This window comes from Anolis sagrei, chromosome 1, assembly GCF_037176765.1.
Source record: "Anolis sagrei isolate rAnoSag1 chromosome 1, rAnoSag1.mat, whole genome shotgun sequence".
Taxonomy (NCBI): Eukaryota; Metazoa; Chordata; class Lepidosauria; order Squamata; family Dactyloidae; genus Anolis; species Anolis sagrei.
Window position 1 is genome coordinate 204,672,909 of NC_090021.1, and position 13,621 is coordinate 204,686,529.

Below are 13,621 nucleotides of genomic sequence, written 5' to 3' on the forward strand. Positions count from 1 at the left end.
TGTGAAGAGTGGCTTAAAGAGCTGGACATGTTTAGCCTTCAGAAGAGAAGGCTGAGAGGAGACATAATGGCCATGTATAAATATGGGAGGGGAAGTCATTGGGAGGAGGTAGCAAGCTTGTTTTCTGCTGCTCTGGAGACTAGGACACAGAACAATGGCTTCAAACTACAGGAAAAGAGATTCCACCTGAACATTAGGAAGAACTTCCTGACTGTGACAGCTGTTTAGCAGTGGAACTCTCTGCCCTGGAGTGTGGTGGAGGCTCCTTCTTTGGAGGCTTTTAAGCAGAGGCTGAATGGCCATCTGTCAGGGGTGCTTTGAATGCGATTTTCCTGCTTCTTGGCAGAGGGTTGGACTGGATGGCCCATGAGGTCTCTTCCAACTCTATGATTTTATGATTTAAAAGAGACAAGTCCAAGTCCTAATGTGTCCTAATGCAAAGGAAGGGAGAGTATGGGTTACTCCAGACACCTCGCCAATGGAAGTTGTTTTGTCACAGACTGGCATCTCAGGTGACCTCTCCAGGGAAAGCACATGGAAGTTCGGAGAAAGTTTCTTGCGCACACACTAGCACACTCTTGACTTTTCCAGTAACATCCAAAAGATCCTTTGTTTTACAAATACTAGTGTACCGTTATTCCATTTGTTCAGTTCAAAACTAATTTTTTATTTAAAATATTTTCATGATATTTCCAGAACTTTTACATTATACAAAACACTCAGGCAATAGGAGTAGATAAAAGAAGGAAGAACTTGGTGGATTCACAATGCTTATTAAAAACCAGAGATAGAGTTAGGGTTCCACAGGCAAATAAAATCTCCTGAAGGGTTCCATGACTCTAAAAGTTTCAGAACTGTTGCTCTGGATCTTTGTGTTCTCTAATTTGCTTATTCCTTACTTTCTTGAAAAATACTCATCCACCAAACCATTTGTGCTGATGCCAAGCTAAATTCCAAACCATTTGTACTGATGCCAAGCTAAATACACACATCTTTCCAAATTTTAAGCCAACATGTTTCATTGCTAGCTTTTGCAAATTGGTATTTCTAAAAAGAATGTCCTCGTGAATTCTTGAATTTTCATGTGATTAAACATTGACATGATGTCATAGAAGCCAAAGGCTAAAAGTAGCTACATCCGTAAATCTTTGAAGGTTTTGCTACCAGTTTTAGTTGTTGAAGATGAGTGTGCTCATTTTGTGAGGCTTTAACAAAAGTTACAGGGAAGCACAAGGGGCTGTAGTGGCGCAGCGAGTTAAACTGCTAAGCTGCAGAACTTGTTGATTGGAAGGTCGTGGTTCAAATCCACTGATGGGGTGAGCTCCCATAGTTAGCCCCAGCTTCTGCCAACTTAGCAGTTAGAAAACATGCAGATGTAAGTAGATACAAGGTAACCACACTCCATGTAGTCATGCTGGCCACATGACCTTGTAGGTGTCTATGGACAACGCCAGCTCTTTGGCTTAGAAATTGAGATGAGCACCAACCCCCAGAGTTGAACTCGACTAGGTGTAATGTCAAGAGGAAACCTTTACCTTTACTTTATAGGGGAGCACATATTGTGGCAGTTAGAATACGTTTTCAGAAGTTGTGATATTTAGGATCTTTTTGCTACAGAGATTAAAACAGAGGTCACACACTTCCTAGTAAATGTGGGATGAGCTCACGAGATAAAATGAATATGCTGCGTAATGGGCAATACAGCAGGTGCCTTGTTGTTGATGCAGTTAAGCGCTTGAGTATGGAAACCTTTTGTGTTAACAGCCACAGCAGCTGTCTTGGCTTGCACTGTGAGTGACACTTTTGCTATAAATAATAATCATTTGGTTGTATAACGGTAAGGGAGAATGAGGAATGGTATTTAATTCACTGTAATGTTTTACAAAATCTGTAGACTGTTCAAAAGGAAAGTAAATATGATGCTCAGACTTCTGGAAACAGCCTATGGATTTCTTATGTGCTGCAAACAGTAGTGTTTGGGCTTTCATACACAATAGCAAAATACTTGCTTCTTCCTTGAATGTTGAACCTACCCTGGTGACCTGTTGCATACCTGGGAATTTTAGTGTGTCTCTTGATAAAATGGAAGTTATGGTTTCATGCTAGATGAACCTCATTCAAGCATGTTTCTAAAGATAGCCCAAACAGACCATATATTAGTTGGGTGAGGTCTGGAAATTTGTCCAATGTGCACATAATGGACAGGGATGGATGAAAGTAACGCTGCACAAACAGCAATGTTCCACTGTGACATTTTTCTTGTTGGAAGTCTAGGGATGTTAGATTGAGAACTGGAGAAAACATATTTTTAATGTGTGGAAGAAGGAACTTCAGCAGCTTTTGCTTGTGACAAGAACAAGCAACATGTGTTGAAATTCTTTCTTCTATGGGCCCTTCTTGACAGACTCTATACCCCAGGATTTGATCCCAGGTTTTCTGACAGTGCGGACTCATATAATCCAGTTTAAAGCAGAAAACCTGGGATCAGATCCTGGGATATAGGGCCTGTCTGGAAGGGCCCTACATAGTCATTAAAAGTAGAGGAACATTTGCTGGTTTTAATTTTGGCAACCTACATTGGCATTGTTGCTTTATGGATAAAGCAAAAAGAGACTCAATGCATATCAACAGAAGAGGGAGGAGAGGCTACAGCGGACTTGAGTCTGACTGCGGTCTACAACATTCATCAGCTGTTGTATTCCATATAATGAAAATATTTTGTTTACAATCCCTTGGGTTCACTCACAGTCCCTGGGCTAAAAGCAAAATGATTACACACTCAACAAAAAGGTAGAGGAGATGGAAGTCAATACAACCTTCAAGAAATTCACAAAAACAAAACTACTAACTTCCACCAAGGTAGACAAAACGGTGTTGCGGTGTGACAAGGGAGTTGTTGTGACAGTGTTTGCTTCTATATACTATGGTTGGATTTTTGATATCAGGAAGTTTTGGAAAATGGCATTTATAACCTTTTGGGAAAACACCTTTTGGAGATCATAACTTTTTAGAAAGGCATGACCTTTCAGCAAAGAGCCAAAAACCCTTTAAAGTAGAATTTTCTCTTGTGGTACACAACCAGAAAGATATCAGCTGGCCGCTCTGTGTATACAGGAATTTCATTAGGGCCTCTGGTTGCAGAATCCAGAAGATGTTTTCTATAGGGATGAGTATTTTTGCAGGTAATCAAACAAAACTGATATTTGGTCCAAACAGAAAGCAGACTGCAATAATATTATTGTCCCCTCGCTTGGGAAAGCCTTATAAGCCCATTTGTTTGCTAGAAGAAACATTCAACACTAACCTCAAATGTAAGCTGACTGATGAGCAAATGGCTTTAAAACTGAGGTGACTTGATATTGATGCCAGAAACAGCTCAAATACAAAGGCACGAATCCTTTCGCTGAATAGATGTGAAGATACAGGTAGCCATTTTGGTTCTTTGGCTGGAAAGAATTCAAAACCAATGATTATATAATGGCTATTTTTTGAACTTGGAGCCCCCAGTGGTGCAGTGGGTTAAAACACTGAGCTGCTGAACTTGCTGATTGAAAGGTTGCAGGTTCAAATCTGGGGAGCAGTGTGAGCTCCTGCTGTTAGCCCCAGCTTCTGCCACCCTAGCAGTTTGAAAACATGCAAATGTGAGTAGATCAATAGGTACCGTTCCGGCGGGAAGGTAACAGTGCTCCATGTAGTCATGCTGTCCACATGACCTTGAAGGTGTCTATGGACAATACTGGCACCAACCCTCAGAATTGGGCACAACTAGACTTAATGTCAGGGGAAAACCTTTCCCTTTATTGTGCAAAATAATTGTGCAAAATAATTGAAATCAATAGAAATTAATGGAAAGTGAATAAACCATATCTTTTCCTTGTCAGATTAGCGCTTGGGGCACTGTTTTGTGATTTCTTTTAAACTGTTTTGTTGCATGTTACTGTGATGGCTTCATTTGTAATTGTTTTAGTGATGTGCCTTAGCTGTCTTGACTGCAATGTTTAAGAGAGAAAGTGAGATAATTAAAAAAAAAACCATATTTCTTAGGATAAAACATACCTTTGACCTAACCATGCTTTGATAATGATTTTATGGAATTTCTGCCATATTTATCTAAAAACAGTAAAAATGTCTGGTGCCGTGCATATTTGTCTTGTATGAAGCAGCAGGATGTGTGTTTTGCTGTGAATATTGTAGCATGTGGCTAAAACTGGATTCATATATTTCCTTACATCAGTTTGGATTTTACGATTCTCCTATTCTATACAGTGTTACACAAATTTGATTCAGCCTGCAACATGTGAACAGAAGTGTAGCCTGCTATATGTCATGTCACTCGTAGAATCAGAGTTCTCTTAGACCTGAGATGTTCAAGTAAGTTTCCTCCTAATATCAGTTCCCCCTTATAATTAATGATATTAAATGCATTTAACTGTTTCTCAAAGGTGGAGATGTTCAAAACTTGGTAAGATTACCTTTTTAGTCGCCAATTTTCAAAACCCCTTATCCAACATGGCTACAGGATGGGGACTGTAGTTCAAAAAGTGACTTGTCCAAGCTCTGTAATTATTAAAAAAACCTGCAAAAATGTATGTTTGGCTTTGAAGATTAGCTTGCTTTGTAATTAAATGCAAGTGCCTCCTACGTGTCGCTCGGAGGTCACTTTCTGCATGCCACAGCACAAAGCGAGCATGGAGCCTTCTGCTGCTATGCATGAGATGGCAGATAGCCCAGTTGCTAGCCAAGTGCTGATGATGCTGTCTTTTCCATGGACAGGGAAGTTCTGCACCTGGCCCCATCCGTTTGCTACTATAAAAAAAGACGAAGGAGTCATCCCAAGGCTCCCCTGCTGCCCATGCAATAATTATGAAGAAGCAGAATAGAGCACGTCCCTGGTTTGAGTTGAGCGAACTGGGATGGCTGCTGAACTCCCACAGAATGCTCCACACGGGACAGATCACAGGAATGCATTCATACATATAAAATAGTTGGAAGGGAAACAACCAGAAGGGAAGATAATCGTGATGTATATCAATGCCATGGAGAGCTGTTAAAAGTTGCTAAGTCATCTTGAAAAGCGGGGGGAAAGGGGGCCCAGGGAATTGCTCAAGGAATTTGAGCTTTTGAGTGGCATAGGGCAAGTGGGAACTAAACATTCTCACATTATTTCCAAATAGAAGCAAGGCACAAATGTGCCCAAAAGATAGATATAGAGATGATATACAGTAGAACAGGGGTCCTCAAGCTAAGGCCTGAGGGACGGATACGGCCCTCCAAGGTCATTTACCCGGCCCTTGCTCAGGGTCAACCTAAGTCTGAAATGACTTGGAAGCACACAACAACAACAATCCTATCTCATCAGCCAAAAGCAGGCCCACACTTCCCACTGAAATACTAATAAGTTTATATTTGTTAAAACTATTCTTTTTAATTATTGTATTGTTTTTAAGTGCTTTTTGCACTACAAATAAGATATCTGCTGTGTGCAAAGGAATTTAGCCTGAAGAAGAGAAGGCTGAGAGGAGATATGATAGCCATGTATAAATATGTGAGAGGAAGCCACAGGGAGGAGGGAGCAAGCTTGTTTTCTGCTTCCTTGGAGACTAGGACGCGGAACAGTGGCTTCAAACTACAAGAGAGGAGATTCCATCTGAACATGAGGAAGAACTTCCTGACTGTGAGAGCCACTGCTCTAGGTTCACCAGGACTACTCCAAGCAGAAACAGACTAAAGAGTTGCCCCAGAGAACCTAAATAGTCCTAGAAATAACATACTAATTAAATCTGTGAATAATCAATCTGCAAAAGTTGAACCTGCAAATGAGGAGGACCTGATGTAGTAGTAGTAGTAGTAGTAGTTGTTGTTGCTGCTGTTTTTGTTGTTGCTGTTGTTGTGTGCCTTCCAGTTATTTCTGACTTATGTAAACCTGAAAGTGGGCCTATCATGGGGTGTTGTCTCCAATATTTGTTCAAAGGGGGTTTGGTATAACCTTCCTCTGAGACCAAGAGAGTGTGACTTTCCCAAGGTCACCCAGTGGATTTCTGTAGTTTCTCAGAGTCTTAGTCGAACTCTCAAACCAATATACCACACTGGCCCTTATGAGAGAGAGGGGGCTGGGGGTTACAGCTGAGAATCTCTTGAAATATGATAGGAAAATACAGCATGGTAGCACAGGAAGAAAAGTTAAGTTGCACTTTTCCAAACTGCAAAAGAACAAAGCAAGCATATTATTTACAAGGAGGAGATTAGTCTTTGATCTATCATGTTACTTTGTCAGATTCTTTAGCAATAAACCACACAGTCTTATTCAGCTGTTTACTCCTGGTTGCATAAATATTACATGAGGAACAGGAATTATGGCTGAGCAAGGGTTATAGAATATATATCCCATAGGATCAGAGGTTCGGATAAGGTTTATAGTATGCCTCATTTAACTTCATTGCTTCATTAAGAGGAACAGTGAAATAATAGTGAAACCATAATATGGAAGCTTGAATATGCTGTATTTGGATACCAGGAGATTAATTTCTACTATCTGTAGTGGACAGAAATGTGTTAATTACATTTTGCTATATATTATTACAGTATTTAATTTTCCTAGCTGCTGATAGTGATTTTGTATTCATTTATGCCCCACCCTTTCTCCAATAATGGGACTCAAGGCAATTTACAACATTGTAAAATGATACAGATTTAAAACTGTAGCAAACTTCAATAAGAGTATACATCTTATTCCTTATGCGCAAAATGCTATTTCCTTTCCAGAAAATATTGTTTCCCATGAAAATCATCCATTTGTAATGTTTTCATAAAATAAATCCCCAATTACAATAATTTGAATAGAAAACAGCACTTTTGTGTAGAAATATTGTTTTCTCTGCGAAAAATGCTGTTTTGTATGTGAAAAATTATGTGCAAAACCAGTCACATGAATTTTGAGCTGACAATTCTTGTCAATCCAGGATTCTTCTGATCTCATTGTTTTTAAAAATATTCTTCCCATTTGTGTTTATAAATAACATTTACTTGTTATGTTTACTGTGACCTTTAAAAGGCATGTTGAGAAGCATTTCTAATGGAAATTTTCAAGTTTTATTCCATGCTTCTCAATAATACTATATCCTTTTCTAATACAATGATACCATCTTGTTGATGGGAAGTTTCCCACTAGAGTGGAAATAATCTATCGGACAGATGGCAAGCTATTTAACATCAGCAGATTAAAAGCCAAAACCAAGGTTACAACAACATCTGTTATAGAACTCCAGTATGCTGATGACAACGTCATCTCTGCACTTTCAGAAGACCTACAAGCCACTCTAAACACCGTCACAGAAGCCTACGAGAAACTTGGGCTGTTATTGAACATCAAGAAAACCAAAGTGCTCTTCCAGAAGTCACCAACCAACCCATCTGCAATGCCAGAAATACAGCCTAATGGTGTAACATTAGAAAATGTTGACCATTTCTACTACCTTGGCAGCCACCTCTCCACAAAACTCAACATTGACACTGAAATACAACACCGCCTGAGCTCTGCGAATGCAGCATTCTACTGAATGAAGCACAAAGTGTTTGATGACAGGAACATCCGTAGGGATACCAAGGTGCTTGGTTATACAGCTATTGTCCTCGCAACTCTGCTATATGCCCGCGAGACGTGGACTGCCTACAGATGTCACATGCCACCTTGGAGGGCAATCTTACTTGGACAATGAGGGATCACCTAAGGCAAGACAATAAATGGCAACAAATTAATGTCTTAGCCTTTGCATCAAGTTAGTCAGTGAAGTACTTAAAAATCACTTTGATCTCATAAGAACAGAATAAATAAGTTGGATCCAAGCACAGGTCATCCCTCCCTTTTCATTCCTTTCAACAGGATTTATAAAGTAAGTATGATTAATTTACTTTAGAAGAAAATAAAACATATCAGCTCTAGGACTGACACTCATGTTGGTCTTTCCTGAGAATTGTAAAGGAAACGTGACTTCAATGATCGATTGCCGATTATACCAGATTTCCACGGATCTCTGAAACACCCTCTGTTTCCCAACCATCATTGTGGTCAGAGCCACAATGTTCAGTTGTTTCAAAATGAAACAACTGATGTTGACCTTCTGCATTTGGAAAGCAAAGTTTCACCACCAGAAATATAACGTCATAAAATCTGATATCATCTCTATCCACATGTAGGATTGCTACTTTAAGAAATCAACAATTGTATATTTATTTTTACATCAATTTGATTCATTTTATATATCACCATTCTTCCAATGTGGGATCCAAGGCAACTTACTTTTTTTAAAAAAAAGTTAGCACTAAACATGATGTGCCCAAACTTTTACTTTCTTTCTCTTGCCTTTTCATCTGAATTTACAATCCAGGCACTCTAAAAAGCCAAATAAAAATTAAGGAAGCATGAAGGTTGTCATGATGAAGATGTTCATTCTTTTCTATGTCCTGAACTCACTGCAAATCAACGTCCCTGGATGAAAGGGAATAAGGACAGAAGTATTTATCATTTTTCATGGCTTGGAAAAGAGATAGCTAAGAAAGGATATGAACAGAAGTTTTTAATTTATATTGGATGCATTTGCACCACTTTTCCATTTTTACTAGATGAAAAAGAAGCCTCCTTTGCTTCATGTTATCCATGAAGGCATAAACACTGTTGAATTAATGCCGTTTGATACTACTTTGACTACCATGGCTCAATGTTATGGAATGCTGGAATTTATAGTTTGGTGACACACCAGCACTCTTTGGTGGTGGTGGGGGGGGGGGGGAGGAGTGCTAAATACCTTGTAAAACAAAACTATGATTCCATAGCATTGAGCCATAGTAGTTAAAGTAGTATCAAACGGCATTAATTCAACAGTGTTTATGCCTTCATGGATAACATGAAGCAAGGGAGGCTTCTTTTTCATCTAGTAAAAATGGAAAAGTGGTGCAGAATCTAGATAATATTGACCTGCATCTCCCATCAGTCCCAGCCAACATACCCAGTGGCAAAGGATGACTGGAGCTGCAGTCCCACATCATCTAGGATCACCCATTTCCTATCCTTCTTTTTGGAATTGAGGTCATCCAATAAAAATGACTACCAGAATTTTCAGGAGAGACATAGGGAACTATTTAGTGTCTTATGGTCATGTATAGAATTTACTGTCACTGGAATTGCTTATATCTACTAGTTTAGATGAATTCTAAAAGGGAATTAGGGCAACAAATGGGAGCTGCAAAAACTCATCCATCTTGGTTTCCATACTCTTTTCATTACACCTCCAAACTTCCCCCCACCCCATATGTTGTAGCCATTAAATATGCTCACTACAATATTTCTTTGGGGAAAACTTACATTAAAGCTTTTACTAATTTTATGTAGGATATTTAACTCCTAAAATCTTTAGCATCGACTATGCTGCCATGAAATGCAAAATGTTTGGAGAATCAAGGATACTCAACCTTGAAATATGCATATTATGATACATCCAGATTCAGAGACATTAACCACTGAATAAAGATTTTGTGAAAAAGCACCAATAAGAAAAGAACTTGAACTTCGAAGCACTGGGTTGACTTCTGAGACCAGAAAAAAAATATCAAAACTAGGGTAGCAATTTTGGACTTTGAGGACACCACATTTTTTTACCCTGATAACACCGTAGGCTCTACCAAGCCTGGAAATGTTTCAACAATGTTGTTTTAAAAACCAAACCAAGAACTGGTAAGAAATCAACTTCTGGTGTTAAATTCTTAGAAGGGAAAAGAGGAGAGAGATTGTTTATTCAGATATGATACCCATCCATTGCTTTTGTTAATATTGCTTATGTTTCAGCATAAATATTTGAAAGATTTATTATGGCTTCCTTGAAAATTTACATTTTGTATATTGAAGATTTAGGATTATTTACTGGAAAAAGTGGGGGGTAAGAATGTATTTAGGTATTATATGAGCTATGCTATGCTGGAAAACTAAATCTGACTATACTGGAAAACTAAATCTAAATATAACCATTTTGTTATAAGCTTGATATATTCATGTTTATGATTTTGTGTTTGTCTTTTATGTTTGTATTAAAAGTAAACTAAAAATACTTTTCAAAATACCTCTGTAGGATTTTGTAATCCTCGAGGATTTTTTCTAAGGACTGGAACAATGCACTTTTTGCAGAATTTGTTTTGTCACTCCAGGAGTAATTGCAAAATGCACAAAACAAAGAAAACATAAGGACACATAGGGTCATGTATTGTACTTTGTTCACCTCAGGGGTCTTAGCATACTGTGCTTGTAAACGAAAGCTCCGCAACTGTGTTATCAATCTTGCCTTATCAGCTTGCAAACCACGAGAACTCCATAACTACATATATTCAGACAACGATAGTTATAAAGACATCTGCAGATCATGCCACCTGTTTAATCCTCCATTCAGACAAACTATTGATATGGATCTGCAGCAGTTTCATTGGTTTGTCTCCTTGGATAGAAAAGAGCAAGAAAGTATAGAATGTCACTTATTTGGGTTATTGTAGGTTTTCGGGCTGTATGGCCATGTTCTAGAAGCATGCTTCAAGAACATGGCCATACAGCCTGAAAAACCTACAACAACCCAGTGATTCCGGCCATAAAAGCCTTCAACAATACATTGTGACTTATTTATTTATTTATTTATTTATTTATTTATGGCATTTATATCCTGTCCTTCTGCCCCTCTCAGAAGACACCCTCCCAGAATCCCAGAACGGCTTCCGCCCCTCCAGAGGAACCGTGGACATGATCTTCACTGCACGACAGCTCCAAGAAAAATGCAGAGAACAAAACCAACCTCTGTACATGGTATTCATCGACCTTGCAAAGGCATTCGACACAGTGAATCGCAGCGCTCTCTGGACCATCCTCCAAAAAATCGGGTGCCCAAGCAAATTTGTGAACATCCTGCGGCTCCTCCACGATGACATGATGGCAACAGTCTTGGACAGCAATGGCTCCCAAAGTGACCAATTTAAAGTGGAATCCGGTGTCAAACAGGGATGTGTTATTGCCCCAACTCTATTCTCCATCTTCATCGCTATGATACTTCACCTTGTTGACGGGAGGCTTCCCACCGGAGTGGAAATAATCTATCGGACAGATGGCAAGCTATTCAACCTCAGCAGACTGAAAGCCAAAACCAAGGTTACAACAACAGCTGTTATAGAACTCCAGTATGCTGATGACAATGTCGTCTGTGCGCATTCAGAAGAAGATCTACAAGCCACTCTAAACACCTTCGCAGAAGCATATGAGAAGCTCGGCCTGTCACTGAACATTGAGAAAACCAAGGTGCTGTTCCAGCAGTCACCAGCCGTCCCCTCTCCAATGCCAGTAATACAGCTTAATGGTGTCACATTAGAAAATGTGGACCATTTCCGCTACCTTGGCAGCCACTTCTCCACCAAAGTCAACATCGACGCCGAAATACAACACCGCCTGAGCTCTGCAAGTGCAGCATTTTCCACAATGAAGCAGAGAGTGTTTGAGGACCGGGACATCTGTAGGGAGACCAAGGTGCTTGTCTATAAAGCTACTGTCCTCCCAACCCTGCTCTATGCCTGTGAGACGTGGACTGTCTACAGACGTCACATGCAGCTCCTGGAACGTTTCCATCAGCGCTGCCTCCGGAAAATCCTGCAAATCTCCTGGGAAGACAAGCGGACAAACGTCAGTGTGCTGGAAGAAGCAAAGACCACCAGCATTGAAGCGATGGTCCTCCGCCACCAACTCAGCTGGGCCGGCCACGTTGTCCGGATGCCTGACCACTGTCTCCCAAAGCAGTTGCTCTACTCTGAACTTAAGAACGGAAAACGGAATGTTGGTGGACAGGAAAAGAGATTTAAAGATGGGCTCAAAGCCAACCTTAAAAATTCTGGCATAGACACTGAGAACTGGGAAGCCCTGGCCCTTGAGCGCTCCAGCTGGAGGACAGCTGTGACCAGCAGTGCTGCAGAATTTGAGGAGGCACGAGTGGAAGGTGAAAGAGAGAAACGTGCCAGGAGGAAGGCGCGTCAAGCCAACCCCGACCGGGACCGCCTTCCACCTGGAAACCAATGCCCTCACTGCGGAAGAAGATGCAGAGCAAGAATAGGGCTCCACAGCCACATACGGACCCTCAAGGAAATCCATAATGGAAGACCATCTTACTCGTCCAACGAGGGATCGCCTAAGTAAGTAAGTAAGTATCCTGTCCTTCTCACCTTTGGAGGGGGACCCAGAGCGGCTTGCAACCGGCAACCATTAGATACCAAAAACAATAATAAAAACAGAGTTAAACATTAATTAAAAATCATCATAAGTTTAAAATATAATTTTAAATGGTCTTTTGATGCGGCGGCAAAAAAAGCCAATGGGATTTTGGCCTGCATCAATAGGAGTATGGTGTCGAGGTCCAAGGAAGTCATGCTACCCCTCTATTCTGCCTTGGTCAGACCACACCTGGAATACTGTGTCCAATTCTGGGCACCACAATTGAAGGGAGATGTTGATAAGCTGGAATGTGTCTAGAGGAGGGCAACTAAAATGATCAAGGGTCTGGAGAGCAAGACCTATGAGGAGCGGCTTAAAGAGCTGGCCATGTTCAGCCTGAAGAAGAGAAGGCTGAGAGGAGACATGATAGCCATGTATAAGTATGTGAGAGGAAGTCATAGGGAGGAGGGGCAGACTTGTTTTCTGCTGCCCTGGAGACTAGGATGCGGTTGCAATGGCTTCAAACTACAAGAAAGGAGATTCCACCTGAACATTAGGAAGAACTTCCTGACTGTGAGAGCTGTTCGGCAGTGGAACTCTCTGCCTTGGAGTGTGATGGAGGCTCCTTTTTTGGGAGGCTTTTAAACAGAGACTGGATGGCCATCTGTCGGGGGGTGCTTTGAATGCAATTTTCCTGCTTCTTGACAGGGGGTTGGACTGGATGGCCCATGAAGTCTCTTCCAACTCTATGATTCTATGATTTAAAAGAGACAAGTCCAAGTCCAGAGTCATAATTCAAAATCCATAAATTGTTAATCACATGTCAATCAATGACAATGGGTACTAGCTAGGAGATTATGTATTCTGTGAAATGTGCAGTGGTATGGGATACTCAGCCACATCATTTTCATATGTCACTCATCACTAGTAATGTGTTGAGTCACAGCCCAGCAAGTGGCAGAAGTGAATTCCTCAGAGGGAGAGGTAATTTACAGATATTTGATAAAAGCTTTCACCACTACTTAGATTCTTGAAGTCTCACTTTGTCTATAAGCGCCCTGAAGAAAACCTGTGGAACTGAAGTTAATGGGTAACTGAGAAATGTTATATCCATGTCTTAACTATGGAAAGCAAATTCATCATTCAAAAGACATTTATGAAGTCATATGCATATGCTCAATTGTAAAGTGGGGATAGATCATTCTGCATCTGTCTTAAGGCATCTTCAAGTACTGTGGTGTCACTCAAATGTGTGTCTCATGCCCACAATTAATTCCAGGCCTTGAGAGACTAGCCAGTGTGTAAGGCACTGATTTTAAAGCTGAGGTCAACCAGGGGAGGACATTATTCAAAACAAACAAACAAAAACTTTGAAATAACTTTAAGCTGCTTGTGCAG